The 14,034-nt window shown below is 44.9% G+C and overlaps 2 pseudogenes; one reads left to right on the top strand and one right to left on the bottom strand.

The window, feature by feature from the left end:
- Nucleotides 1–4,470: 4,470 nt before the first annotated feature.
- LOC121445499 lies at nt 4,471–6,371 on the bottom strand (annotated as a pseudogene).
- Nucleotides 6,372–13,204: 6,833 nt separating this feature from the next.
- Nucleotides 13,205–13,705, top strand: LOC121445501 (annotated as a pseudogene).
- Nucleotides 13,706–14,034: the final 329 nt, after the last annotated feature.

Here is a 14,034-nt window from a genome sequence, read left to right as displayed (position 1 = left end):
GAAGAAGGATATGGATGAGGAGATCTTGTCTTTTTCTACTTTTTACTTCCCATGTATATTAGATCTATGTAAGTCTTTCTTAGTGTCCTCATTGTTATCTAAGGTCTCTGGGATTGTGGTTTGTAAGCTGTCTTTCTTTGCTTTATATTTATAAACCACTTATGAGTGAGTGCATGTGGTAATTGTCTTTCTGTGTCTGGGTTACCTCGCTCAAAATAATGTTTCCTAGCTCCATGCATTTTCCTGCAAAATTCAAGCTGTCCTTATTTTTTTCTGCTATGTAGTACTCCATTGTGTAAATGTACCACATTTTCCTCATTCATTCTTCAGTTGAGGGGCATTTATGTTGTTTCCAGGTTCTGGCTATGACAAACAATGCTGCTATGAACATAGTTGAGCACATGTCCTTGTGGCATGATTGAACATCCTTTGGATATATACCCAAAAGTGGTATTACTGGGTCTTGAGGAAGGTTGTTTCCTAATTTTCTGAGAAATTGCCACACTGACATCCAAAGGGGCTGTACCAGTTTGCATTCCCACTAGCAGTGCAGGAGTGTTTCCTTTTCCCCATAACCTCTCCAGCATAAGTTGTCATCCGTGTTTTTGGTCTTGGCCATTCTTAAAGGTGTAAGATGGAATCTCAGAGCTGTTTTGGTTTTCATTTCTCTGATGACTAGTGGTGTTGAACATTTCCTTAAGTGTCTTTCAGCCATTTTAGATTCCTCTGTTGGACAAGACCTAGTTTTACACTGTCACCCTCAGCAGTCTAAGGAGTACCGTAAGCTTTTAGGAATCTTGACTCAGGACAAATTGGGCCTTTTTTGTTTTGAAACTGAAAAGAATTTCAGGAGTGGCCATGATAGCAAGGATTTTTAAATAGGCTTGAGGGTGAGGAGATACCTATCAGTGAGAGCAGTTGCCTGAGGCCCTGCTGCTAGTGCCACCAGCTGAGTCACCATCATGCTGTTCTGATCCTCTGAAAGCCTGAGCCAAAATTAACCTCTACCTCTCTTACACTGAGTCTTGCCATCAATGTGGGAGGAGCCATGGGAGAAGAACTCCAAAGAGATGGCTTCTGGTCAACTGTGATTGGTCCATGGCTCTGTGACCTCACAAGGAACCATTGTGATAAATGAGAGAGGTCCACCCATATTAGTCACCAGCTAGGCCTAGATCTTGTCCTTAGAATGCAGTGAAGCTGTTGGTTGGCTGCAGAGGACTTGACTCAAGAGTTAGGTCTTGAGAGACTTTAATATTTATTGTCTGTTTTTGGAACTAAATATCTGTGACCACCACCGACCTGGACATTGTGAGTGTGCTTCCCAGTGGGGTCTGGTTTGTGCCTGAATTTTGACTGATGTGGTTTAGATTTAGTTAGTGCCTGTGCTGCAGTTTATTTTATTATCAATCATTTTCTATTATTCTCTACAATTCATCTTTAACATTTTGTACATTGGTTTATTTCTTTATGTTAAGTTTTCTTAACTTAGCTGTAAAAGATAAAGGATTTGGTTTGGTCATGTTCTTGGAGCATATACACCTGCCTTGTTACTTCCCTCAGCATTTCCCTGTGGTTGTAAATTCCCTTATCATGTTAAGAGTCTTCTGCCCACCTTGCCACTCATTAAACAAAACATGCTCTGGAAAGTCTTGAGGGATGACAATTTCCTCATGGCCTTGCAGTGTCACAGACAGGTCGTCATCCTTTCGATGCCCACAAATATGAGTGTAAGGGAAAGGAACTAAGTGCCATGAGGGTAGAGATGAAGAGGGCTGCAGTAGTTGGAGTCATCAGAGAATTTGAGGGTCTGAGTGAAAAGGGCCATGAGAAAGCTTGTGTGTTCACTATCTAGTCCATAGCCCTGTCTCTAACCCAGGGTAGTCCAAAGCCAACTGAGTCCACTCTTGGTACTGCAGCTGTTATTAAAGTCCAGATGTCCTCAAGGTTTGTGTGGGGGAGGTTTCACATCATCTCACATCTCTGGATTTCCAGTCTCTAACAGGGTTGCTGTTCAGGAGGTTGTAAAGCCCTATGGTGGTGGAACCCAGCAGGGGAAATGAAGTCATTAGAGGCAACAGGACATGAAAAAGCCATGTGAGCAGCTGCTTCAGACCCATCTTCCCAAGTCCCAACATGGTTTCCCTGTCCCCTGATTGTCTGAGCCATAGCACAACCTATGGAACAAATGTTGCTCTTTCTCACAGAATTGGTCATGGCAGTGAGAAAACCAATGCAGTCCTTGGAGACAGAAGGTGAAGATTAGCTTTGTTGCTTTAGTTGTGAATAGCTGTGAATGGTTCATTCCCTCCTATGGCCTCACTGGAGCCATTGTGAGAAGTTGCAGGCTCTGCCCACATGAGGCCCTGGCTGGGGTTTCTCACATTGCAGAGGCTGTTGCTGGGTTGGCTGCAGAGTTGTTGAGCTCAGACATTGATTCATGTAAACCTTGATATTACTGATCTACGAAAACAGATGCTGCTCATTTGTTTTGACATCCAAACAGTGAGTTTGCTTCCTGTTTTGTTGCTTTTGATTTATGTCTCTGAATTGGTTCTTGATTTAAATTGTGCTATTCATTCAGTTTCTTTTTACTAGTCCCATATTTCAATTCTTAAGCATGATTCCTTGTCATTTTTTAATTTATTTATTAATTTTTTTGGTTTTCAAAGGTTTATTAGTATGTACAAGCTGTAAAAAGCCAGTTATTTCATGAATATGTGAATGTTTATCACATCTACCTGTGCTATCTATTATCTCATAAACCCTTTGAAGCACTTAAATGCTCATCTATCCTGGTAACTATCTTCCATACTTGCTACGTTGCACCCTAGAGCACTGCCAAAAGGCCAAAGACATGTCATGTGTATCATGAGGTAAGTCCATTTCATTACAGCATCCCAGTGAGTGTCAGGGAAGGCTAGCATCCGAGTTTTAGATAAAGGAATTGAATATGTGAAGTGTAGTCAGAATACTTAAAGAACACAGCATCCTAGTGCAAAGGGCATTGGGGCAGACCATAGGTTCATTCTCTAACTAGTCCATACCTGTGTCTCTAACAAAGGTCAGCACAGAGTTGCTGAGTCTGTCCACCTTGTTACTATGGCACTTGTTACCTTGTTACTATGTTACCTGCTTACTATGTTCTTAAAGTCAAAGTGTCCTGCTCAGGTTTGACAGGAATGGTCTCACACCTTATCATGTATCTGAATGTCTGGGCTCTAGAAGGGAGGTATAGTTTGGGGAGGTCATAAAAGCCCAGGGTATCAGGAGTAATTGTGTGACTGGATGCACCAGGGACCTGCCAAAGTCCTGTACCCAAATGCTTTAGACCTATCTTCCCAAGTCCTCTGCTCCTTGTCTTCCATCCTTCCCTGTCCTGTGAGAGCCTGAGAGGAAGGTTATCCTTTGTCATTTAAGTCGTTTCTTGTTGGGAATTTGTTCTGGTGCTCGGTAGAGAATTATCTTTTGGGTTATTTGCTGTTACTGCCCATTCCTTACTGTGACATCACAAAAAGCCTTTGTGAGAAGTTATTGAAAGACTGCAGTTTGTCTTGATGCTACAGAGAAACTTGTTGAATAGAGAGCACCTGGACTTCTACACTTGATCTGATAAACTGTAATCTCCTAATCTCTTGGACTTTAACATTGGGAGATTTCCTCTTTGTTGGTTGAATTCTGTGTTCAGTTTAATTCTTCTTAATACACACACTCAATACTTTTTGTTGAGGCATGGATTTCTGCTTATGTGTTCATTTTGCTTAATTGTTCTGTTTAAAATTTTTTGCCATGTTTTACTTTGGTTTAATTTTTCTTATTTTAAACCTTATCTGTGTGAAATAAGGAATTTTCTATAATACTTCTATAGATGTATACAGTGACCTGGGATTATTTTCATCTGCTCTGTGACATTACAGCTTCCCTTTGTGTCTGCCCCAAAGTCCCCCATTTCAGTTAAGGTTCCAGCTACTGATCCACAGCTCTAGTCACCATTTCTCTGGAACCAGGGGCTTACAGTATGAAACTCATGTCTATTTCTTCTTTAGAGAATGACAAAAGTTGATGTTTTGTGGCTGACTGTGGACTTCTTCAGTTGATCTCCTAACATGCTGGCTAAATAGTTTTCCTATAGAATTGTCCTAGGATTCCCTGTTGAACTCTCTGTAAACAGGAAACATTTCACTGTCATGTCTTGGTTGACTTAGTGTGAAGAAGCAAGAAATCTGATAACAGATGTATAAGTGGATATTCATCAAGGACATTGGAGTACACTCAAGCGTGTGTGTGTGTGTGTGTGTGTGTGTGTGTGTGTGTGTGTTTGCTGTGGTGGTTGTTGTTGTTTGTATGGTTCAGCCACAGGATTGTGCTGGCTTTCAAGACTATGTTTTGTTTTGTCTTTTTTAACAGAAGTAATCTTTTTATTTCCATGTTTTTCAGATTAAGTTTTCTGAGTTGGTTGCTTTGAGAGGATTAGTCAAAGAGAACAAATCCCATATCCTCATCTGATTCCTTCAACTCTTCCTTGGCTTCAGCCTTGGCTGGGTCTGCAGCAGCAGCAGCAGGAGCAACAGTGGTGGCAGCAGCTGCAGGGGCAGCAGCCACAAATTCAGATGGATCAGCCAAGAAGTCCTTGACCTTTTCAGCAAGTGGGAAGGTGTACTTGGTCTCCACAGACAGAGCCAGATCCCGCTTGTACCCATGGATGCTAGAGTGTGACACTGAAGCAATAGCTGGGTCTGCAGACAAACACTGGCAACATTTCGGACACCCTCTAGAAAGCAAGAGTGCAGAGTCTGCTCTGTGATGTCAGGAACTTCTGGGTTGTAAATACATTGTCAAACATTGTCAAACACCTGCTGGATGATCAGCACAAAGGAGAAGGGGGAGATTTCAGCATGTTCAGCAGGGTGGCTTCACTGGCTCCTACTTTGTCTCTAGTTTTTATCAGATGCACATCACTCAGAATTTTAATGGTGCCCCTGGAGATTTTAGTAGTGATGCCTAAAGCCTGGAAAAAAAGAGGTCTTCTTGGGCCCCAGACCAGTGTTCTGGGCTGGCACAGTGGCCTCACATAGGGCGATGGCACCAGCACAGGCAACAGCTGCCACTTTGTTGGCCAGCAGCATGTCCCTAATCTCAGTGAGATTCTCCTACAAAACCCACATTCCCCCAGATATGAGGCAGCAGTTTCTCTAGAGCTGGGTGGTTCTCCAGATGCCCCCGGATGGCCTTCTGCATCATGGTGTTCTTGCCCATCAGCACCACAGTCTTCCTTCATGGGGACATATGGTCTGCTGCATCTGCTTGGAGCCCACATTGTCTGCTCCTACAGTAAAGCATTTTGGATAATCATTCGAAAGCTGGATGATCTTAACCTACCCCTGGACCCAGCAATACCACTCTTGGGAAAATACCCAAGAGAGGCCCTATCATACAACAAAAGTATATGCTCAACTATGTTCATAGCAGCATTGTTTGTAATAGCCAGAACCTGGAAACGACCTAGATGCCCTTCAATGGAAGAATGGATGAAGAAAGTATGGAATATATACATATTAGAGTACTACTCAGCAGTAAAAAACAAGGACTTCTTGAATTTTGCATACAAATGGATGGAAATAGAAAACACTATCCTGAATGAGGTAATCCAGACCCAAAAAAAGAAACATAGGATGTACTCACTCATATTTGGTTTCTAGCCATAAATAAAGGACATTGAGCCTATAATTCGCGATCCTAGAGAAGCTAAAGAAGAAGGTGAATTCAAAGACAAACATATACGCATCCTCCTGAATATTAACCTTCCTCAGGTGGTGAAAGAAGACAGAGACCCACATTGGAGCACCGGACTAAAATCTCAAGGTCCAAATCAGGAGCAGAAGGAAAGAGAGCACGAACAAGGAACTCAGGACCACAAGGGGGTGCACCCACACACTGAGACAATGGGGATGTTCTATCAGGAACCCACTAAGGCCTGCTGGCCTGGGTCTGAAAAGGCATGGGATAAAACCGGACTTGCTGAACATAGCGGACAATGAGGACTACTGAGAACTCAAGAACAACGGCAATGGGTTTTTGATCCTACTGCATGTACTGGCTTTGGGGGAGCCTAGGCAGTTTGGATGCTCACCTTACTAGACCTGGATGGAGGTGGGTGGTCCTTGGAATCCCACACGTCAGGGAACCCTGATTGCTCTTCGAGCTGATGAGGAAGGGGGACTTGATCGGGGGAGGGGGAGGGACATGGGAGGCGGTGGCGGGGAGGAGGCAGAAATCTTTAATAAATAAATTAATTAATTAATTAAAAAAAAAAGCTGGATGATCTTAAGGAAGTAGTTCAACTTCCAGGTGGTCCTGTCTTCCCTGGGCATCATGGTAGTGTATCAGGGATTGCCATGCAGGGTTTAAAGACGATGTCACTCTAACAAGGATGCCTGGCAAGCTCAAGACTCTGTTTGTAATGATCTTTCCTTGTGTCTTTTTGATTCTTCTCGAGGAGCAGTGGTCTCCATTATATTGAAAGACCTGTCATGCACTATGTTGGTCCTGAGATGTCCTTGCTAACTGAAGTTGTGTTTCTCTTTTCATCTTATATCTAAATTGATCACTTGCATGTTTTGTAACATCTGGAATTGATCCTCACATCCAGGGTAAAATAGCTGGAAGGCAGCAAGTGGTATATAGGCTTAATAACATCTTAGCAATGCTAGTGTCTCTTTTATGATCCAAGCACTCTCTTGCTTACAGGATTGTCAACTCTCTAGAGTCAGTGCACATCACACACACACACACACTCAGGGTTCCCTAGATCCTACTTGTCCTTCTTTCATACTTCATGTCTTGTCTCACATTTCAAGAATTTGAATCTTCTCTCTGGGTGACACGTATCAAGGGTTTGTCAGACTTCATCCTTTCAAATCACCAGATCTTTGTTTTGATCTTTGTTTTTTTTTTTTGTTTTTGTTTTTTTGTTTTGTTTTGTTTTTTTTTTTTTTTGGTCCTTGTTTCAAACTCTAAGGGACCACTTATTTCATCTCTGACCTTTCTTATGCTTTCTCATAATTGCTTTGGGGTTTGGGTTGGCATTATTTTCTTTTCAACCTCTGACTCTAAGATGTATCATTAGGAGGTTTGAAGTAGCTATTATTTGCATGATGTAGACATTGAGAGTCATAAACTTCTCTTCTAGACCTGCTTTTGTCTTTTTCCTTCTAGCATCTTGTGGTGGTCCCATCCCCCACCTGTCACAGTGAGGACATGCAGGAAGAATTTCAGTGTAAAAATCTCTGTGATGGAAAAGTATCAACACCATACAGAGGGAAAGAATAAATAAGTAACAAGAGCTCCTGTACACCATCCAGCTGTCCAGATTTAAACAAGGGCTAGATATAAGCTGTCCATGTTTTTCTGATCCATGGTTTTATTCTGAGGAGACAGAGAATAAAAGCTCATCTGATAGTGATCATGACAGTGAGACAGATGAGGACTGCCTCTCCTGCCTGGAGGATTCTGACTCAGACATATAGAATGATGGTGGGGATGCTGAGATCCAGAAGACCAAGAGTGAAACATCAGAGAATCACCTCTCCTGCATGGGGGATTCTGATTCAGAATTACTGGATGACAGTGGGGAGGATGAAATCCAGGAGATGGGCAGCATCATCATGCTCATCCATCACCCCTCAATGTGCTGTTTGTCCTGGAAAACAAGTGTCACCCCATCCTAGGACCACAAGATGATGTTGCGGTTACCAAGACGATCAGCACGTCTAGAGACCTGAATGAATTTTCTCTGGAGTCCAAGAAGCTCTCATATGACACTATCAACACCATGGATGCTCCCCAAGTAGCTAGAGCACGGACCATAAAGACACTGTGGGCCCTCACCCCAGCCAGAGCGCAGACCTTGAAGACACCATTGGCGCTTGCCAGAGCCAGAGGGCAGAATGTAAAGATACTGGGCACTCACCCTAGCCTGAGCATGGACCATGTAGACACCATGGGTGCTCTCCCATGCCAGAGCACAAACTGCAAAGACACCATGGATAACTACTCCTGGAGTGTGGACCATGAAGACAATGTGCATGTCCCTAAGTGACAGAACACTGACTATCAAAACATCAAGATAACCACCTTTGAAGAGTAGCCATCCACCACTAGTGAGGGAAAGCCCCAGGAGGCAGCCGTATCTTCCAAGAAGAAGCAGAGAAGACATCTTAAAGAGGTAAGGAGGCAAATCCATCATCTGTGCTGCTGTTTCTCCTGCTGCATCCTAACCCCAAAGGAAGGAGACTCAACCCCAGGTGAGAGATGGGGAAACATGGGAAATGGAGTCCCAGTGAGGCTGGGTAGGCACACCCAGAGACTTGTCCTTGTGTACTTGATCTTTGTTTTTGCCACCGATATGCTGCACCATTTATAGGACACCAACCCTAGTCTGTGACCCTAGAAGGAGCTTTTCCACTCTACCCTGTAGCGAACTGCGTGGAGTCACACCTGATGAAGATGTATAATCAATTCCTGAGACGGCTAAGGCCTGACCTATGCTATGACCACGCAATGATTATCAGCTGCCTGCAAATGCGTGGACCTATGGGCAGTGCCCACCTGGCAGTTCGGGGTTGGCAGCCCATGCCTACTTAAGGGCTGGGAGAGGTTTGCCCGAGGAGAGAGGAAGGAAAGAGGGGAGAGAGAGAAAATGAATAAGGTCCTGGAATAAACTGCAGTGAAAAGAGCTTTGGTGTGTCGTGCGCCATCCTTGCTGGACGAGGTGGGGCGTGACACTACCCCTTTAAGTGGATTCTGAGAAAGTTGAGCCTGAAACAGACAAACAAAGGATGCAACAAAAGGCCATGGAGGAAAGAAGAGGGGTTTGGGCTTGGGGAAAGGTGATCAGGATAGTCAAGAGAAATCATATAGAATGCTATGGGAGAGCAGACTAGCCCAGTGGTGAGTCCTGATGATGTCAGAGTCACTAACAGAGTCCTTTGCTTGTGTCTCCTTTCAAGGTCTGAACAATAGGCCTAGGGGCATGTTCTTAAACCATGGGTCTCATTATGCCCTGGTGTGACCCACCAGCCACAAGAGGAAGCCAGGCCAGAACTTTAAATATAATGTTCCCTGTGAGACACCTCCAGCAACATGGGCACAAGTGCTCTAGCCCTCTTCTCCCTGCAATGGAAGCTGTTAGCTCCTTCAAGGTAAGCTCATTCTTGGCCCAGCACTATGGCTGGACAGAGAAGTCAGACACATGGCCACCCCATCTTAAAGAGCCAGGCATCCAACTTCTGCAATCCACATTATACAACTTCATGTTCCACACAACATGGAGTCTTCACCAAGTCATTCCCTAGTTTTAAAGATCCTTATCAATGACCAGCTATAAAGAAGTTCATGTACTGTGCAGGCCCAGGAGTTAAAGGGGCACAGTGTAGAGAGGAGAGGGGTATGTGGGACAAGGCAAGAGAGAAGAAAATCAATAAGAGATTGAGGAGGACAGGGCATGACCCTGGGGAAGGGGAGGAGAGTCTGCCCATAAGAAATTCCAGTTCCAGCCAGGCAGCTGGAGATGAGAAGAAAGAGATGAGCATGTAGGGCAGAGACAGGGATCTTGGGTGGGCTGATCGGGAGAAACTCTCTGAAGAAGAGATATATGAGGTACAGGACAGGGGTTCCAGGAGCAGAGGAGCACTCCTTCCTGGGGGGGTTCAAGCCAACCCCTTCCCAGAAGCCTCCTTCTCCTTCTGCTCTAACCAACCTCAGGCTGATCTGGAAGCATCTGTGTCCTTTTCTTCACAGCCTCCTGCCACCAGGGCCCATGCTGCCCTTGCCATGTTCCAGAAATTTAGAAACTGGTAGTATTTTTATCCCAGTGAATGAATCCTTCTCTTTGATTGGCTAAAATTACAGAACTTTTCTGGCTACTGTGAAAAGGTAACTAGGACTTCAGAGGGCTGTGGAGCATCACTGCTAGATAAGGTTAGCATCTTTGGACTGCTTTGTGTTCAGTGATGACATCCGAGGTCTAGATTGGGGAAACATTCACTGTTGTGGAGCTATGAGGTGTCAGCCAGTGTTATTGTGTACATTCTTGCTGAGTGAGGTGTCTGCAGAATCCTCATAGTCTCCATGCAGGTTGTGAACAGCTCTCTATGTCAGTGAGGGCTTCCCAGCTGACAGGGAATCCATGGTTCTTGTCTGAAGTGGTTATTTGGATCAGTGGTTCTCAATATTCCTAATGCTGCAACCTTTTAATACAGTTCCTTATGTTGTGAAGATCCCCTTTGCTCCTGCTTCATAAGTATGTTTGTGTCTGTTATGAGTCATAATGAACATGTCTGTGTTTTCTGATGATCTTAGGTGAGCCTGTGAAAGGCTCATGTGACCCCCAAAGAGTCTGAGACCCACAGGTTGAGAAGCACTGATTTAGATGAATTAGTTTGATTTTCTGAGTGTCTCTGTGTGGAAGATGAGTTTCTGAAGCCTGGTGTTGATGGAATCCATCAATGAATTGGGCTTTCTTATGTCTGCTGAGAATGCTGGCATTGGTCTTTCTGAATGTGGGTGTTGTGTCTGCTTAGCAAATTGCAATATACTTCCTTGGCCACCACTGAGGACAGCTTGCACACACAAGTCTCTATGGCAGCCTACAATGCCAAACTCTACTGGTGTTGATGGTGCAGTGGAGGGCTTAACAGTTGTCTACCTGTGTCATGAATCATTTGCCAGATACCCTAGGGCCTTTGAGATAGAAACTTGATGCAGACAGATATCTCTTCTAGCATTCATTTACTGAATTTGTCCATTCCTGCTGTTTCTACTCTATTGCCTTGACAAATCACTGTGGCCAAGGCCATCATGGGTGAAAGCATGTTATTTAGGGGTCCCAGTTACAGATGGGGGACAGCACATGACCATCCTGATAGGAATCTAGCAACAAGTCATGGCATTGAAGCTGGAGGTGATAGCTGACACTGATTCTCAAGCAAGAGGAGGGGGGAGGGAGATTACTTGGAATGGGTTTGGCTTTAGAAACCTTAAAGCTCTGTGGCCCCCTGATGGGGGAGAGTCTTCTGTTTTGTGTTAATTTCATTGGTTAAATAAAGAGACTGCCTTGGTCCTTTAATAGGACAGAAAATTAGGTAGGTGGAGTAGACTGAACAGAATTTTGGGAGAAAGAAAGCGGAATCAGGCAGTCGCCATGATTCTCCCACCTGACACAGACACAGGTTAAGATCTTTCCTGGTAAGCCACACCTCGTGAGGCTACACAGATTATTAAAAATGAGTTAATTGAGATGTGAGAGTTAGCCAATAAGAGGCTGGAACTAATGGGCCAGGCAGTGTTTAAAAGAATACAGTTTCCATGTAATTATTTCGGGTGTAAAGCTATCCCGGTGGAGGGATACAGCCCACAGCTCCTCACTACAGCCCCCTACTGGCACCTTCTGTTTCATATGCAAATATGTTCATGCATGGGGTCCATTCTCATTCAAACTAAGCCACATATTAACTAGGATAAGTAGAGGAAACTCTTGGGTAGTATCTCCTGAGCTCTGACTGTTGATGTCCCTACCCTTCTGCTCTCCTTGCATTTTCAGAGAGCAGATGGCACCACTGTTTCTCTTGAAAATTGCAAACCTGAACTTCCATAAAGATGTCTGGAAGACAGAAGAGACCCTTGTACTCCAATTTTATCTACAAAGAAGTTTCTTTTGTGGAGCCCCTCACCTAGAAGAGCACTGTTTGGCTCTCTGCACCCAGTTGGATATTTGATATCACCTCACAAGATCAGAATAAGCTAGATAGTCTCAGAAAAAGAACAAGTAACAGGCACACCTCTCAATTCTCATTGGGAGACAGAACACACAAAACCATCAGTGGTCTGCCTTATGTGACAATGGAAGTCTGACCACAGTGGCAACCTGTCAACCAAGCCATGCCACAGCCTCTGTGCCAACTTGCTGAAAGACGTGGGACATTCAACTTTAGTGTCTTCCAACCCCTGACTATAATAGACACAGCAGTCAATGTGACCATAAGTCCTGGACCAGCGCAGGACACGATGTAATTTAGGAAGTGCCCCGTCAATCAGCTCCTCTTGTTGAGAAAGCCATCTAAACAAGCAAAGGGTGATTTTCAAAGCTTTCTCATGAGGCCTTGGAAAGCAGGGGGAATAGCAAACTGTGTGACTCTAACATCATGATCTGTTTCCTGTCATGGTGAAGCTGAATGGGAGGCAAGTGGGCAGGTGGCCAGAGAATTCAGGCTGAGCACCATGGAAGGTTAGACTGTGACACACATGTCTGGTTAGCTCTCCTCAAGCAAAGGTTGTCTAGCCAGGGACAATGTGAAAGAAACCTGTTTCTAATAGACAAGGTCATAGAATCCTTGAGGGACACCCTCCAATAAAGCCAGGCCACTTCCTTTCAAAGACTTGAAGGCACCAGCCTCATCTGCCCTACTGTCTTACCTCAGAAAAGCATGTGGTTACTTCTCTGCCCCTTTCAGACAGCAAATCCACACTGCTCATCTTCACACAAGTCAAGAAACAATGATTTTTTTGTTTTTGGCCAAACTTCCTGACTCCCCAGGCTGCTCACCATGGCAGGAAATGGATAATAACCTTTGCAGGCACTCATGAACACATTCAACCATGAACTTTTCTTGCTTCCCATAGAGAGCTACAACAGGGGATCAACCACCACACAGGGTCAATTGTTCATTTGTTCTGTTGACGATAGCTCCTGAGAGATATCATAAGATGAGAATGTAACCATCAAATTGCCCTCCTAGTGACAGGAATGATTTACTCCACCAAGTGGTTGGTCTTCAAACATGAAAGCATGAACTCAGAACCAGCTGCCACATAAAAGCCTTGCATGCCAGTGTGAGGATATCATCCTACCTCTATAGAAATGGAAGGGAGAAGTCCCCTTTTCATCCTTGTACAGATCGTCTAGAGTTCTTGACAATTTACCAGTTCAAGGAGAATGTCTCAGGAAGCAAAGTAAGTGTGACACTTGAGAACCCCTCCTACTCACACAGGAGTGAACACTGGCAGTGCTCCAGAAGACACATATGAGCCCAGACACACACAACAGCTGGGAGTCATGAAGAAAAGGGAAGAGAGTCAGATCCCGGTAGCAGCTGCAATGGCTCAGTTCTTCTCTAGCTCTCCCTGTCTCCCTTTCACTTCCGGAAACATGGCCTCTGGTGTGGCTGTCTCTAATGGTGTCATCAAGGTGTTCAATGACATGAAAGTGCACAAGTCTTCAACACCAGAAGAAGTGAAGAAACGCAAGAAGGCGGTGCTCTTCTGCCTGAGTGAGGACAAGAAGAACCTCATCCTGGAGGAGGGCAAGGAGATCCTGGTAGGAGATGTGGGGCAGACTGTGGACGATCCCTACACCACTTTTGTCAAGATGCTGACAGACAAGGACTGCCGCTAAGCTCTCTATGATGCCACCTATGAGACCAAGGAGAGCAAGAAGGAGGACCTGGTGTTCCTCTTCTGGGCCACTGAGAGTGCATCCCTTAAGAGCAAAATGATCTACGCCAGCTACAAGGATGCCATCAAGAAGAAGCTGACAGGAATCATGCATGAATTCCAAGCAAACTGTTACGAGGAGGTCAAGGACCACTACACCCTGGCAGAGAAACTAGGTGCCAGTGCTGTCATCTCCCTGGAGGGCAAGCCTTTGTGAGCCACCTCCAGCCCCCTGCCTGGAGCATCTAGCAGCTCCAGACCTGCTCATGGGTGTTTCAGGCTGCCCCTTTCCTGTCAGACGGGGCTGGGGGATCCCAGCAGGGTGAGGGTAATCCCTTCCCCCCAGTTGCCAAATGTCCCCCCATCCCCTGGACCATCCTTCTCCCTCCACCCTGATGGTTTTGGCCTTTCCAAACTGCTTTTGAGCTTCTGATTCCTCTTGGGTTGAAGCAGACCAAGTCACCCAGCTACCCAGTTTTGGTGGAGCCTGAGCTATATTTTTAATGACACCCTTATTCCTCATCCCCCCCATCCCATGCTGCCAGC

Source organism: Microtus oregoni, unplaced genomic scaffold (assembly GCF_018167655.1).
Source record: "Microtus oregoni isolate MIOR12 unplaced genomic scaffold, Mior012 000199F_ref0000230, whole genome shotgun sequence".
In the NCBI taxonomy this organism is placed as follows: Eukaryota; Metazoa; Chordata; class Mammalia; order Rodentia; family Cricetidae; genus Microtus; species Microtus oregoni.
Note: the sequence above shows the minus strand (reverse complement) of the source record. Positions and strands in the feature narration are given on the sequence as shown.